The sequence below is a fragment of the Triturus cristatus genome, chromosome 7 (assembly GCF_964204655.1).
Source record: "Triturus cristatus chromosome 7, aTriCri1.1, whole genome shotgun sequence".
Lineage (NCBI taxonomy): Eukaryota > Metazoa > Chordata > Amphibia > Caudata > Salamandridae > Triturus > Triturus cristatus.
Genome location: NC_140590.1, coordinates 721,966,877 through 721,981,362, shown reverse-complemented (window position 1 = coordinate 721,981,362; position 14,486 = coordinate 721,966,877). Strand labels below are relative to the sequence as shown.

General features: G+C 47.5%; 1 protein-coding gene and 1 long non-coding RNA gene across 2 annotated transcripts in view; one reads left to right on the top strand and one right to left on the bottom strand.

Annotated features, from left to right (window-relative positions):
* Nucleotides 1-11,416, bottom strand: part of LOC146810425 (uncharacterized) — a 40,794-nt gene extending 29,378 nt beyond the window's left edge. Inside the window, exon 1 of the long non-coding RNA XR_014966587.1 lies at nucleotides 11,105-11,416. This is a non-coding gene — a long non-coding RNA (uncharacterized LOC146810425). The remainder of the gene's footprint in view (nucleotides 1-11,104) is intronic.
* The window catches only part of ENDOV (endonuclease V), a 202,229-nt gene that overhangs the window by 12,659 nt on the left and 175,084 nt on the right, over nucleotides 1-14,486 (top strand). The gene's annotated exons all lie outside the window — the stretch shown is intronic.

The following is a 14,486-nucleotide window of genomic DNA, read 5'->3' as shown; positions in this document are numbered from 1 at the left end:
GCGGAGACTGCATTGAAGTCGCCCCCAAGGAAAGTGGGACCCAGAGGCAAGGATGCCATAAGGTCTGCAGATTTGGTTAGGGTAGCCGTCCGCATTGCGGGGGGAGAATAGAGCAATATGAGGTTGAGGGGATGACCATTCAACATGCCACTAAGGGACACCAAGGTGCCCTGGGCATCGAGGGTCGTCCGGACTGCCACAAAGGGAAGGGAGCGCTTCACCAGAATCGCCACCCCGCGGGAGCCGCGAGTGAACCCCGAATGCCAAGCTCTTTCATACCTATATCGCGCCAGAAAGGGGCAATGATTCCCCAACAGGTGTGTTTCCTGCAGCAACAGAATGTTCACCCCTAAACGCTGTGCGAATCGTAAGACAGCCATGAGTTTGAAACGATCCAATAGACCATTAACATTCCAAGACATGATGCACAGAGAGGTGGCTAACGATTGTGTGTCAGGCATAACGGCTGTAATGGTGTGGTAGCTAGTCCCCAAGGGGGAAGTGTGGCTGTCGAGACAGACATCACCGCGCTTAACAAGGTGTCCGGCATGGATTCTGCTTGTCCCAGTTTGCGCCAATTAGAGTGCTGTGTGATTGCTGGTGTGACAAAACCAAAAAACAAGGAAAACAAAATTAAGGAAAAAATTCGGGGCAATGGCCCCACCTCCCCACCATTCCCTCCCCCACCCCCACTCTACACTTCAGGAACAGAAGCATCTGTCGCCCCAACAATAAACTAGTGAATGAACACCCAAACTACAACGCTTGGAAATGGGAAAGCGTGGAGGATCCCTCCTCTTGTCAGGATGTGCTTGAACGAGTCCATCAGGAAGGAAGAAATGTTTCAGAAGTGTGAAGGCCGTCTCCGGCGCAAAGCCAAGCTCGGCAGGCAGAGACCCCCCTCAGGCATGGTCCTTCAGGAGCATCGGGCTGTGGGAGAGATCTGTGTCCGGGAGATCGATCAGAGATGGCCGCGGAGAGGCACCCCCCGGTCCAGGTGTCCAGAGGAGCCAGAGCGCCTCCCAGCTGAGGCTCCATCAGAGAGCAGTATTGGCTGTCGTGGGGATTGGCCCGGCGGGAATTCCGACCTGGCCCGCCTCTGACCACGACGCCTGCGAATAGGTTCCTCGGCCACACCCCCCCACAAGGGACGGCTGGTCAGCAATGCGCAGAGGGCGCTCCTCCGTCGCCCAGGCCCAAGACTCTGTAGGATTGTCAAAGAACATAATCTTATTAGCGAACACCACTCGCAGGCGTGCTGGGAAAAGGTGCCTATACTGGATGTTGAGTGCCCTCAGCTTTTGTTTAACTTCTCCAAAGGAGCGGCGTTGCCCATGGACCTCGTAGGTGTATTCCGGGAAGATCATGACGTGGGTCCCGTGCTCTCCATGCCCCTGGAATCAAGCTATCCTGGTTGAAGAGGGGTGAAACCCCGAAACCGGTCCTAGGATGCTTGTTTCCAGTCCAGGGAGGACATGGCTTGGCAGTTCGGGCTGGACTGTTCCCATGACGCACAGGGTCAAGACTGATTTGCATATGGCTGGGTTCAAACTGGAATGGCATGGTGAGCAAAAAAATGATGGCTTTAGGCCCAGATCTCTGTACCGGGGTGAATGTATGACATGGTTCTGCATTCTGTCCATCAATTGTTTTTGTATTTGTCACCCCGAGTGGGAAGGTTATGCCCAGGCATGGGTCCCGTGCTCTGCATGCCACTGGCATCAAGCTATCCTGGCTGAAGACTGGTGAACCCCCGAAACCGGTCCTAGGATGCTTGTTTCCAGTCCAGGGAAGACCTGGCTTGGCAGTTTGGGCTGGACTGATCCCATGACGCACAGGGTCAAGACTGATTTGCATATGGCTGGGTTCAAACTGGAATGGCATGGTGAGCAAAAAAACGTACTGGGGTGAATGTATGACATTGTTTCTGCATTCTGTCCATCAATTATTTTTGCATTCAACTGCTGAGCTTCCCATGATCTACAATTTGTGTTCTCCGACTGACCAGTAAAAGGGAACTCGCCTCTAGTTGTCAAGAAAGCAACTCTGATCTGCTGCTGCTATTCTGTGCCCATTATCGCAGTGCAAATATTTGATTTCTGTCCTATGTGTAAGTCTAGACTCAAAAGTTGGCTTTTCAGCATTTTGATTGTTTTTGTGAGGGGGACTATTTATATTTTGTTGTCCAAGGTGGGTTATTAATTTTGTTTAAACAAGAAGAGATCCCCGGTAACTTCTCAGTCACCCTACCCCATGACCATCCTTTCACCTCATTTTTCTACCTCCTTCAGATTTTGTATATGAGAACAATTGGTTCTGTTGGAGCAAAAAGATTAACTTTGATATATGCAATCACGTTTGTCATTGTTCAGACAGGATATAAATCTCTCATTCAAAAACTTTCAAGAAACAGAAATATTAATAAATAACGAAAACACATACGAGTCTTGTAGGCAGGTGGAATCCTTCTAGCATGGTTACCCCCACTTTCTGCCTGGTGTTGTGTGTTTTGACCGAGTTTGACTGGGACCCTGCTAATCAGGACCTCGGTCACTGTGCTTTCTCCCTAAATTGACCATGGTCTGTTCTTTTGGGCCTCCACAATTGGCTACTGGTGTACTCTTGTAAGTATATGGTACTAAGGTACCCAGGGCATAGGTACCCCAAGGGTCTCCCATGGGCCGCAGCATGTAGTGCACCACTCACGTGTCCACTTAAACTGTGACTACAGGCCTGCCATTGCAGCCTGTGTGAGTTGGTGCTATAATAATAATAATCCATATTTATAAAGCGCAAACACATCACCCATTAAGGTTTCAAGGCGCTGAGGGCCATCAGGGAGATTAAGTGATCTATTGCCCAGAGTCACATGATACTGAGCTGAACTGCTGCTGAGGATCGAACCGTGAGCCGCCCTGGCCGCTGCACCACACCGCTCTCTCTTGCACCACACCTCTCCCTCATGCACCTCTCACAACAGATAGAAGTTTCGTTATATCTGAGGTCACTACAAGTAAAACCTATGTCACCCCGATGGCAAGCGCCTCAGTCCTGAGGGCATGGTGCTTGGTTATAAATGTGAGGGTACCCCTACATGAGCAGAACACCCCTACAAACCCTGGAGTCGATTCTCTAGGCTTTGTAAGTGCGGTCCACCATTTTAAAACATATAGTAGACATCAGTCATTACGAGATGTCTAACTATATAGTGGCTGCACTGAACCCTGTCATGTTTGGTATCAAACATCTTGGAATCATACCCCAACATAGATTCCAATGTTGGAAGTATGATTCCATGTACTGGGGGGCTCATTTGTACTCCTGGTTACAGCCTTTCAGGGTCTGACAGCAAGCTAGTACTGCTGCCGACCACAGACATGATTCTGCCCTACTGCTGGTGAGCCAAGCTCGAGCAGGGGAAGGTAGAACAATAGGTTTCCGATGCAGGGAGGTGTGACCACTTCCCAGACAGGACTTAGTGTAGTGGGCTGGGGTGGGGGCGCTTGCCAACACCACCAGACTGCTTTTAATGGCACGTTTGGTGCCTTCCTTGCATACTCTAGTTTGAGCCAGTTCAGGAAGCCCCTGGCTCCCGCTCTGGCGCAAAACTGGTCAAAGGATGTGGGAGTAGCCTCCTCTCTTTCTAGCCCCTTCTCTGGGAGGGACCCCTGAGTTGTTCAAACCCTTTCCCTAGGGTACCTAAGGACTACCCTGTGGGTGGTCCTTAGATTCACCATGGGAAAAGACTCAAGCCTGAAACAACCTCACTCTTCGACATTCTGAACACTTGGACTTCGACTGGAACCCAGACAGCACCAAGGAAGAACCCTGCAGCTCCTGGTTTCGCTGTTATTCAAGTCTTCTTCGGCGTGTGTTTCTGTGCTAATTCCAGGTTCTTCAACAGATCTGTGGGCATCAAGGACACCCAAACAAATCTCCCTTGGAGTGAAGATTCACTCCCCTGCATCTGAATGCACTGCAACAAAGCTGACTGGTCTGCTGCACCTGTCGTCCTACGGACTTCTGAGGCTCAGCAACACAGGTGGTGGTTCTGCAACTCCCTTGAAACCTGACCTATACTCTCTGCACATTTGACGCAAGTATATCTCTTTGGAATTGCTGGGACGGAACCCCTGTGCACTACGTCTACTTGCCGTTGCCAAGGCTTGTTGTCTCTGCACTCCAGAGATCTTCGGGCTATAAGAAGTTCCAGCCTTCGACATCTCTTCCTCCAAATCAGAGTCCTCCCCTGCACCGTGGGCCTTCATCTTTGGTGAGCTGCTCGAGGTCCTCTTGCGACTCCTGTGCCTTCGGTCTGTGGGTCCTCCTTAGGGTCTTCTACTGCTTCAGTGAGTTCCTCTTGTTGCTCGGCCCTCCTCTGACTCTCGTGATGTTGGTGAGTCCCTTGGACATTGCTGGTCTCAACGTTGCTTCTTCTTTTTTTTTTTTTTTTTCTTCGAAGTTTTATATAGCGCAAACTTGACCCGGTTTCGGGTATCAGAGCGCTTTACATAGCACCAGTTGTGTTACATGAGAACACATACATTTTTGTTAGGCACGGGGAGATTAAGTGATCTGCCCACAATCACAGGATGTTCAGCGTCACTGCGAGACTCGAACCCGGTTCCCCAGATTCGAGGTTGATCGCCCTAGCCGCCGTTGGGCCAACTCCTCTCTCCTCTCTTCGTTCTCCACGCCAGTTGTGGCTACCAAGGCTTATGTTGCTCCCGCCGTACGCCAACCACCTAGTCACCGTCATCCGACGTGGGACAGCTCGTGAACGGCTCAGCGTCGCCTAGTCCTCACAGCTGCAGCAACAAGGTCATGTCAACTCTCCTGAACCTACCAACATCAGTGGACATTGCTCTTCCGTGTCTCCTGGTCACTCCTGAGTGGCATAGACTCTGGCCCCCCCTGCTTGCAGTTTCTTCACTTCCAAAATCCACCCTTGGGTTCCACCGGACTTCTTCACCTTCTTCTCCAGAGGCATTTTCTTCCATGTCTTCCATTGTCTTCTACTGAGGTTTCCAATTTCTCTCCTATGCACCTGGCTTCCCTGGTGTAGGCAACCTGGCTCCTGGGCATCCACGGGTGGGGTGGCTACCCAACCTTCTGTCCTCCAAGGGAATTCTTCGGGGTCCTCTGGGAAGGGTCCTTCTTCTGCAAAACTGGAAACGCGACTTTTCCATTGACTTCCATTGGGCACACAGGTGCGTTTCCACTCTGCACACAGCCTCTGTGGGGTTCCTCGGTACTTATCTCGGGTGGTTCCTTGTGTCCCCAGCTCCTCTGGGTCTTCTGGTCCAAGTCCCGTCCTTCTCTGCAGTTCGCTTTCTACTTTTGTAGCATATGGTTTGGTCTCACCCTGGCGACCACAGTAGTTTGTGCTACTTACCTGACTGCATTTGAAGTATTTTGGTGTATTCTTTTAATAGCTCCGGCTAGGAGATCTACCGATGTTAGTGAGTGTTGTGTAATAAATAGAGGTATTTTTATATAAGCACTGTGTGGTGTCTTTTTATTTAACTCACACTATTGATTATACTGGTGAAAAAAGCTACTTAACACTGCTTCAAGCAAGCGTGAAGGCTGCTCTCTACACCTAACACTTTGAGAGCTTTCTATGGTTATCAAAGACCCCTAAAACCACTATAAGGGTTGCCTGGATTAATGCAAGGTGCATCATTTAAATAAGTGTGCCCCATATACTAAGCCAGAGTTATGTAGCAATGGGGTAACCCGAAAATCTACCGGACCTGGGCAAAATTGCAGTACAGTAAACGAGATGGTCACAGTAGCAACAATTTAAAGAAAAAGAAATCAAAGCATTCACTTTATCAACATAACTGCAATTTATTTTTCAGTAAAACCACTGATTATTGAAGACATCATAATCATTTTTGCATTTGAGATGAAGGAGCTCAGGATAAGGAGAGAATATAGTGCTCGGGGAAAAAAGTGTGTTGGTGAGGGTAATAAAGGTAAGGAGAGGTAATGTGCCATATATACATTATATTTACATGATGAAACCTGTCCAGCCTATAACAGGCAAATTATTACATACAAATACATAGCATAGTGTGGACCCTGATCAACAAATCTCAGTGATCTCAGCTTGTTGTAGAGAAAAGTCAACGTTTCGACCCCTTCAAGTGTTCTAGGTAAGTACGTCCTTAGTGTGGGGTCTTCGTCAGGACAGTGCACTTCATTGCACTTCTTCTCTCATACATCTGGGGGACTTTGGGAGCCTTTGAGGTGAATCAATAGAGCACACCTTGGTATTTTGACTGAGCGCATTTCCACAGGAAGTTCTTTTTGATGTTACAGCTTCTGCATTTTTAGTCAGATGTTAGTCCTCCCTCCCTCTATAGGAGCTTCAGTGAGCCCACTTTTGGATTTCGTTCAGCCTGATTGTCCACGCTGATACTTGATCTGGTAATTTACGTTTTGTTGCTAGTCGCATTTACTTTTGCCTTCTTTTTATTCAGTTGCAAAAACAACAGTTGATGGACAGAATGCAGAACAATGTCATACATTCACCCCCAGTACAGAGATCTGGACCTAAATCCATCGTTTTTTTGCTCACCATGCCGTTCCAGTTTGAACCCAGCCATATGCAAATCAGTCTTGACCCTGTGCCTCATGGGTGCAGTCCAGCCCGAAATGCCAAGCCGGGTCCTCCCTGGACTGGAAACGAGCATTCTAGGACCGGCTTCGGGGTTTCACCCCTCTTCAGCCAGGATAGCTTGATTCCAGTGGCATGGAGAGCACGGGACCCACGTCTGGGCATACCCTTCTCACTCGGGGTGACAAATGCAAAAACAACAGTTGATGGACAGAATGCAGAACAATGTCATACAGTACAGGGATCTGGGCCTAAATCCATTGTTCTGGACTGGGCTGGACTGGACTGTTCCCATGAGGCACAGGGAGGACCTGGCTTGGCAGTTCGGGCTGGACTGTTCCCATGAGGCACAGGGTCAAGACTGATTTGCATATAGCCAGGTTTAAATTGGGGTGGCATGGTGAGCAAAGGAATGATGGATTTAACCCAGATCTCTTGACTGGGGGTGAATGTTTTGATTTGTTCTGCATTCCGTCCATCAATTGTGTGTCTTTTTGTTTCTTTTTATTCAGAACATTCAATTACCTGTAGGTGCTCTTCCCCACTCCTGATGAAGACCCCACACTAAGGACGTAATTATCTAGAACACCTAAAGGGGTCGAGACTTTTCTATACAACAAGCTGAGACCACTGAGTTTTATGATCAGGGTCCACACTATGCTATGTATTTGTATATAATAATTTGCCTGTTATAGGCTGGACAGGTTTCATCATGTGAATATAATGTAAATATGGCACATTACCTCTCCTTACCTTTATTACCCTCACCAAAACACTTTTTGCCCCCCAAGCATTATATTCTCTCCTTATCCTGAGCACCTTCATCTCAAATGCAAAAATGATTATGATGTCTTCAATAATCAGTGGTTTTGTTGAAAAATAAATTGCATTATCTGCAGTAATGTTGATACAGTAAATGCTTTGATTTCTTTTTCTTTAAATTGTCGCTACTGTGACCATCTTGTTCACTGTACTGCCATATACTAAACCAGCCTCCAACAGGTCTCTTTTCACGTTTCTTTGATGTATTCAATTCTTTAATATCAGAATCTCATGAAACAAACCTAGAAGGCTGCTTCTTGATATAAACTGAAGAAAGTGTTTGTGCAGGGCTTTAGGTGAAACAAGGTGATTCAGTAGAGATAGATAAAAGCTGAAAAATGATCTGACAGAATTACTATATTGAAATAATTTTTAAAATGCCTGTGCCAAACAAACAAATTCACAATTCTCAATAGTGCATGTTTAGGAAATTCTGTCTCTCCTGCTGTCAACTGGGCCTCAGATTTAGTACAGGCTGGATGTGTAAACCGTGGAAGTTTCGACCCTTAAAAGATGTGATCAATACAAGACATGGGTCTTCAGGACTAAATAAAAGCAAAACCCAGCCTCTGTGACAAAAAAGGTAAATACGCTGCATTAGACCCCATGTGTAAATGTGTTATACTTTAAATTTCCAGTACATAATAGTCCTTGACCAACTCAGCTGGAGTCATATCAAAAGCTTGCGTCACCTGGAAATCTTGTGGGTCGCAAATGCACCATTCAGTTACTCATTTTCATTCGTAATTGTATAGTATCTGTGCCTCTTGGGTCACCAAGGAACTGCTGTACCGCTTGATTCCAAATGTTTGGAATGATTCTGCAGACCAAATGTGTGGGAGAATCAGAAGGAGGTGAGCTCTTGGGACCTAAATAGACCCACTATCAATCTAGACCAGCTTTGATGATTAATCAATGTTTTTAGGATTCTTGATCCACTGGAACTTACATTTGTAATCAAGCATTATGGCCGTTCCTTGGTGACATAAGATACTGTATGATTACGCAGGCAAGGTACATTGACCGGCTCCAGTTCATGTTTTTTCTCTAACAGAACCAATTGTTTTTGTATACTTATCTATGCCCAGGTTCTGAGGGCGAAAAGCGACTGAGGGACATAGGGTTACTCCATTGTGAATTAATCCTTCAGATGTTGGACAAATACCACGTAGTCATGATTTTTCTAATGTTGTTTTTGCCCAAGCTCAACTCCAATTTAAATTTTACCAGTGCTTTCCTGTTATTTTTTTTATTCTGTTATCATTATTACAATTTTTATGAATGATTCACACCAAAAGCTCAGGTAGCCGAAATCTGTTAATAAAATTTGAAGTTACAGTACTTCATTCCCCTGTCTTTTTATCATTCAGTTTTTCTTCCAGCATAGCTCAGACAAATTTAACTGCTTGTTAGGTCTCACCTAAGACCGCACATGCACTATCTTTTGCAAGATCTTTTGTTATCTAACAGTGGGCTTAAAGCCCACCCATTCTTTACCATTGGTTGGCTTTATTGTTACTCTCATTTCCATGCTTATTATTGATAGCTTATATGGGCTTTAATCTGACCATCTGAGTTTGTTCCACCCCTGCAGCACAGATGCGTTACTTGTGTCCTTCCACAGCTCATTTTTGTCAGACTTCTATTTTCTTTATAGTTAAGTGCTATATGGGAAAGTGATGTAGATAAATTATGTTGATGGATCACAAGATAATTTTAGTTAGGTTACAGGATAGGTTTATTAAGACACAGCAGAGCACTACACCTCGCCAGCTGACCGGACCATCAACTGACAAGTGTGGAACATTCAAGTACAAAGTAGAATGCACACAGGTATTCTGGGAGGCTTAAGAGGTGAGAACATAGAGAAAGGTCTAATGACCAAAGGTGGCCATGTTGCGAGGAGCATAGGTTTACTACAAATCTTCCTCCTTTACATGGAAAAGAAAAATAAACACACGAAACATAAAACGGAAGCATAAAGCATGGGAGACCAGGACAATTCACATCAAAACAAGTAGGAGGTCAGTGACCTCATTGACTTCCAAATGGTGAAGGCAAAGAAGCATTTTGTTTCGGGTCGAAGGTGAAGAAAGGAACAGGATTATCATGACCTACTCCCCTTCGATTGACAAAACGGGAAGAGACAGTCTACTCTCTGCAATCCGTCGTTGACCAGCAAAAACAGGAAGGGACAGTGTATTTTCTCCAAACAGTCCTTGTCCGACGTGGCTTCCCGCTCATAGTTGAAAATGCACAGTTCAACGGGTGCCTCCATGCTCAAAAAGTTGTTCCCGAATCTGGTTCTCTTTCTCGGGTTATGGGCCTCTTTCTGTGGTCCGGGCCTCTGTTTCTTTTATTTTTCTGTGGACTAGCTGTCTCAGTACTGTGGGCTATAATGCCCGGTTCTAGACGCGGAACATTCGTCCCGGTTCTGGGAACCGCTGTGTCACGATTTTGTGTTGCGGTACTGGAAGCGTTGTCCTGGCTCTTCTGGGAACCGCTCTATCACAAATCGGTGGACTATCTGTCTCGGTACTGTGGGCTATAAAGTCCGGTTCTAGACGCGGAACATTCGTCCCGGTTCTGGAAACCTCTGTGTCACGATTTTCTGTCGTGGTACTGGAACTTTTGTCCTGGTTCTGGGAACCTGTCACGAATCTGTGTCGTGCTTGGGAACTCTTGTCGTCGTCTGGTTCTGGGGCCTTTGTCCCCTTCTGATTCTGCGGTCTTTGTCCCCTTCTGGTCCTGGGACCTCCTTTGTCCTCTCCCAGTACTGAGACCTTTGTCCCCTTCTTATTCTGGGGCGTTTGTCCCCTTCCGGTCCTGGGACCTCCTTTGTCCTCTCCCGGTACTGATTCTGAGACCTTTGTCCTCTTCTGATTCTGGGACCTTTGTCCTCTTCTGATTCTGGGACCTTTGTCCTCTTCTGGTTCTGGGACCTTTAATTCCCCTTCTGGTTCTGGGACCTTTGTCACCTTCTGGTTCTGTCCACAAACGGTTCTTGGACCTTGGGACGATCTTCGTCTCGTCCTGGTTCTGGATCGTCTGTCCTAATCTTGGATTCTTTACCACGGTACTGTACTTTCCTTGTTTTGAGCTCACTGTCCCTGAGAGTAATTATACCCTGTTGTTGAAAATGATGCGCTAATATTGGCAATGAGCTTTGCTGCTGGAAGTGATTTCAAGTATTTCTCTCACTTAACTCATACTGCATTAGTTTTGTTCTGGCTTTCAAATGCAGATCAATAGTATGACCTTCCTATTCTTCATTTCATGAAACGGAACCACAGATAAAATACTTTAAAAATCCACAAGATGGCACTCTTGTCAGATATTTCAACTGTCACTTGTAGTGTTGTGCCACTCATTATAATTCACAATGTGAAACTGGTGGTCCTTTCATTGAACATGTGCATTGTAACGTTCGTGATCTGGTGCCAAACTCAAAGCGTGAACACTATGTGACATCCATACAGACAAAGTTACTGGCTACTGTTTGGACACACTCCTAAAACTGCTAACATTTTGCTTTGAGGATATTGAATCGGTCGCAAGTGGGGCGTACACATATTCCAGTACGGCATTGACATACTTAACTCTTGTAGTGCTTGAGTGCTTCTGAACGACAATTGAAACAAACAACAGTTTACTTACTGCTCTTTCACTGTCCACACAGCACAGACGCGCCGCTGCTGCTCACCGCAAGCCTCACAAGAAGCCTTCAAGAATGTGGACATTGGCAGTGAAATTAACGGTTGTCATAAGTGATGTTGTTTTCTTTACACGGCAGTTTTATTTACTGAGGCGATTGACAGACAGTGTCTCCAGGTGTCGGGTGTGCTGCGTCAGCATGTGAAGTGCGATGAGCCGTGTCTTCATGCCGGGAAGCAGGCAGTGTAGCGTTGTGTTCCCGTAACTAACGTTGCCATGGGAACGAAAGCGCACTGAGAAAAGGATGCTTCAAAATGGCTTCCTGACGTTGCGTCGGACGCTTTACGATGCGCAACGTTGCGCAATGATGCTCGCTGTGGTGGTCAACACGGAACTCCCTGGCAACAAGGAAAACTTCCTCGAGGTGCTGCTCCCTAGCAACGCACGATGCAGAAATGGCGCATGCGGGGAAGAGCACGCACAGTTTGAAACTGACTCACAGTTATGGCGAGTGACGTCATAGGTGCCTCCAACGAATTTCTCAGGATTTCTTCACTTTTGCCCCATCGGAATTTGGACCACAGGATGACAGCAGCTGGGCATAGGCGCGTGAGTTAGTGGTTACTTTCTTCTTCTAATTTTCCCGTTTCTGGCAGCAATGAATTTATGACCGGTGCCAGCAATTGGTTTCTTGGCGTTTCTTTCGTTTATCTTGTTCTGACTGCAGCTGGAGAATACTTGTGGCAGGTTTCTTCGAATTTCCAAATTTTTTTCACCTTGCTTCTTGCTGCAGTTGGGTGACACGCAGTCTTGGGTTCTTGGTGCAAGGTGTTACTCAGGGCTGTGCTGTTCTTCTTGGACTGGTCAGCCAAATCTTCGCCAAATGATGTAGATAAAGATGTTGATGGATCACAAGATACGTCTATTTAAGTTACAGGATAGGTTTATTCAGACACAGCAGAGCACTACACCTCGCCAGCTGACCAGACTGTCAACTGACAAGTGTGGAACATTCAAGTACAAAGTAGAATGCACACAGGTATTCTGGGAGGCTTAAGAGATGAGAACATAGAGAAAGGTCTAATGACCAAAGGTGGCCATGTTGCGAGGAGCATAAGTTTACTACAGAAAGCATGTGTTTTCTATCTTTCTTACTTTCTACAATGCTCTGTTTGTCTTGTTTTTTTTCAGTTTCCTCCAACAGTATCCTGTGTAAATTTTTCTTTTAATAGTGATAGCACTTGATTTTCTTTGTAAATGCACATTTTTTGTAACATCCCTCGCTGCTGAATTTTTCTGTTCTCTTGAGTTGGTAGTGTTGCTGAATTTCTTTCACTTCTTTTCCCCAGCACCTAGCTCCCACCCACTGTTGACCATGTGCTTTGCTCCCAGCTCCGCCTTTCAGCCCTTCATTGTCGATTTGCTTTATGGGCCTTACTCTTGACTGTCTGAGTTTGTCACTCCCTCTGCAGCACAGACGCATTACTTTTTGTCAGAGTTCTTTAGAATTGAGCCCTCTATGTGAATGCATGTGTTTTCTAGCTTTCTTACAGTGGTGGCTAGCAACTTTGTAAATCGGTGAGGCTCAGCGTGCCGAAAAACGAACCGATATGTTGCTTTTCTCCTCTCCCCTCTCCCGACGATGAAGAGCAAGAAAGAAGGTGGTTTGCTTCCTGCATACGAATCCAACAGATCTCCAGTATTGTTGGGAGTAAACTAACCCAGCACTCATTTTGAGGCTGGGGGCCTGTTCCAACAATCCCTCAGCTGTTTTATAGCACTGGGATTTCAGGCTTTGAAGTGTGCATGACCGATAGGCCGACTGTAGACAGTCGGCCAATCTGTCATGCTCACTGAGACGTTATCCTGCAATATGCAGAAATCAGTCTGCCCCGCCCCCACCATCATGCTTGCACGGGTGGCAGCACACAGAATAATAAAATGGTAATGCACACAAATTGTATTATTCTGTGTGTACCTGCTGCGCTTGCAATAGGGGGCGGGGGGGGGGGGGGAGGCGATTCTCCTCCACCTTAACGGAGTAGCCACCGATGCTTTCTCACTTTCTACCATGCTCCTTTTCTAGTTTGTTTTTTCTGTTTCCTCCAAATTTGTCCTGTGTAAAATTACTTTTAATAGTGATAACACTATTGAAGCCTTGATCTCTGGTCCAGGCCAACACTCTCCCCAGCAGCTTCGCCTCACGGTCGCTCCACTCCAGAGTCCTCACGGGGCAGAGTTCGAGCCGGCAGCACGCTCTGCAGCTCAGGTTTTTTTTGCCTTCTGTCTGCCGTTCCGCTACTTCATTCTGCTCCGTTTTTACCGCATTTTGCTGATTGTACTGTATTTCTGCCCGCTGTACTGTTATTCTTTTTTCCCCGCTGTTACTGTTTTCTTGGTCTTTTCCCACTCTTCTGGTCAGTTTCCTTTCCCGCCGCTACTGCCCTTGCAGCCCTGCCCCCCGACAAAGCCCCGCTCCTACCTCTGCTCCCGCCCCCTCCCCTACTTAATGGCGACCAAAGACAAGCCCGTCCGCGGCCAGCACCAGAAACTCTGGCTCCCCAGGGCCCCGCAGGTATGACGCCGCCACCCTCCTCGCTCTCAACCCCGTAAGACACCCTGACTGTCAGAGCTCCTCACCGAACACCACCTATGGACCTTTTTCCTGCAGACACTGCCAACGTTCCTGCACCACCTACAGCGCTGCCACTTTCACCCCAGGCTCACAGAACGCCTCTGGCACCGAAGCCTTGACATGCATCCTCCTCACTGTGTGCTCTCTCCGCAAAACGCCGTGAAGATCTGGGACCTGATCGACACCCTCGCGCCCGACGTGGCCTTCTTCATGGAAACCTGGCCGCCCGGACCGCCCAAGAGGAGGACTGGCCATCGCACACAAGACCTCCCTCCAACACACCACCTCTAGCACGAACAACCCACACTCCAACACAGAACACCTCCACTTCTAGATCCAGACCTCCCCCGAGACCACGCTACGCGGCACCCTCGCCTGCAGACCCCCGGGACCCCGCTACCCGGCCACAACTGCAATCATCGACCTCGTCGAACCCCGGTCCATCACCTTCACAGAATACATCCTACTCGGAGACCTGAATTTCCACCTCGACAACCTCTGCGACTCCCGACTCCGCCGCCCTCCTCAACAACCTCTCCAACCTCGGACTGAAGCAACTCGTCAACACCCCCACGCACTGAGCAGGACACACTCTCGACGCCATTTTCAGCCACACCGCACAGCACCCCTGGGCCGACCACCACTGCGTACATTTCACCTTCAACACCACCACTGCACCATACCTGCCTCACACCTGCCACGAAGAAACTGGAGTAAAATCACAGAACTCCTCAACGCCACCCTCCTCCA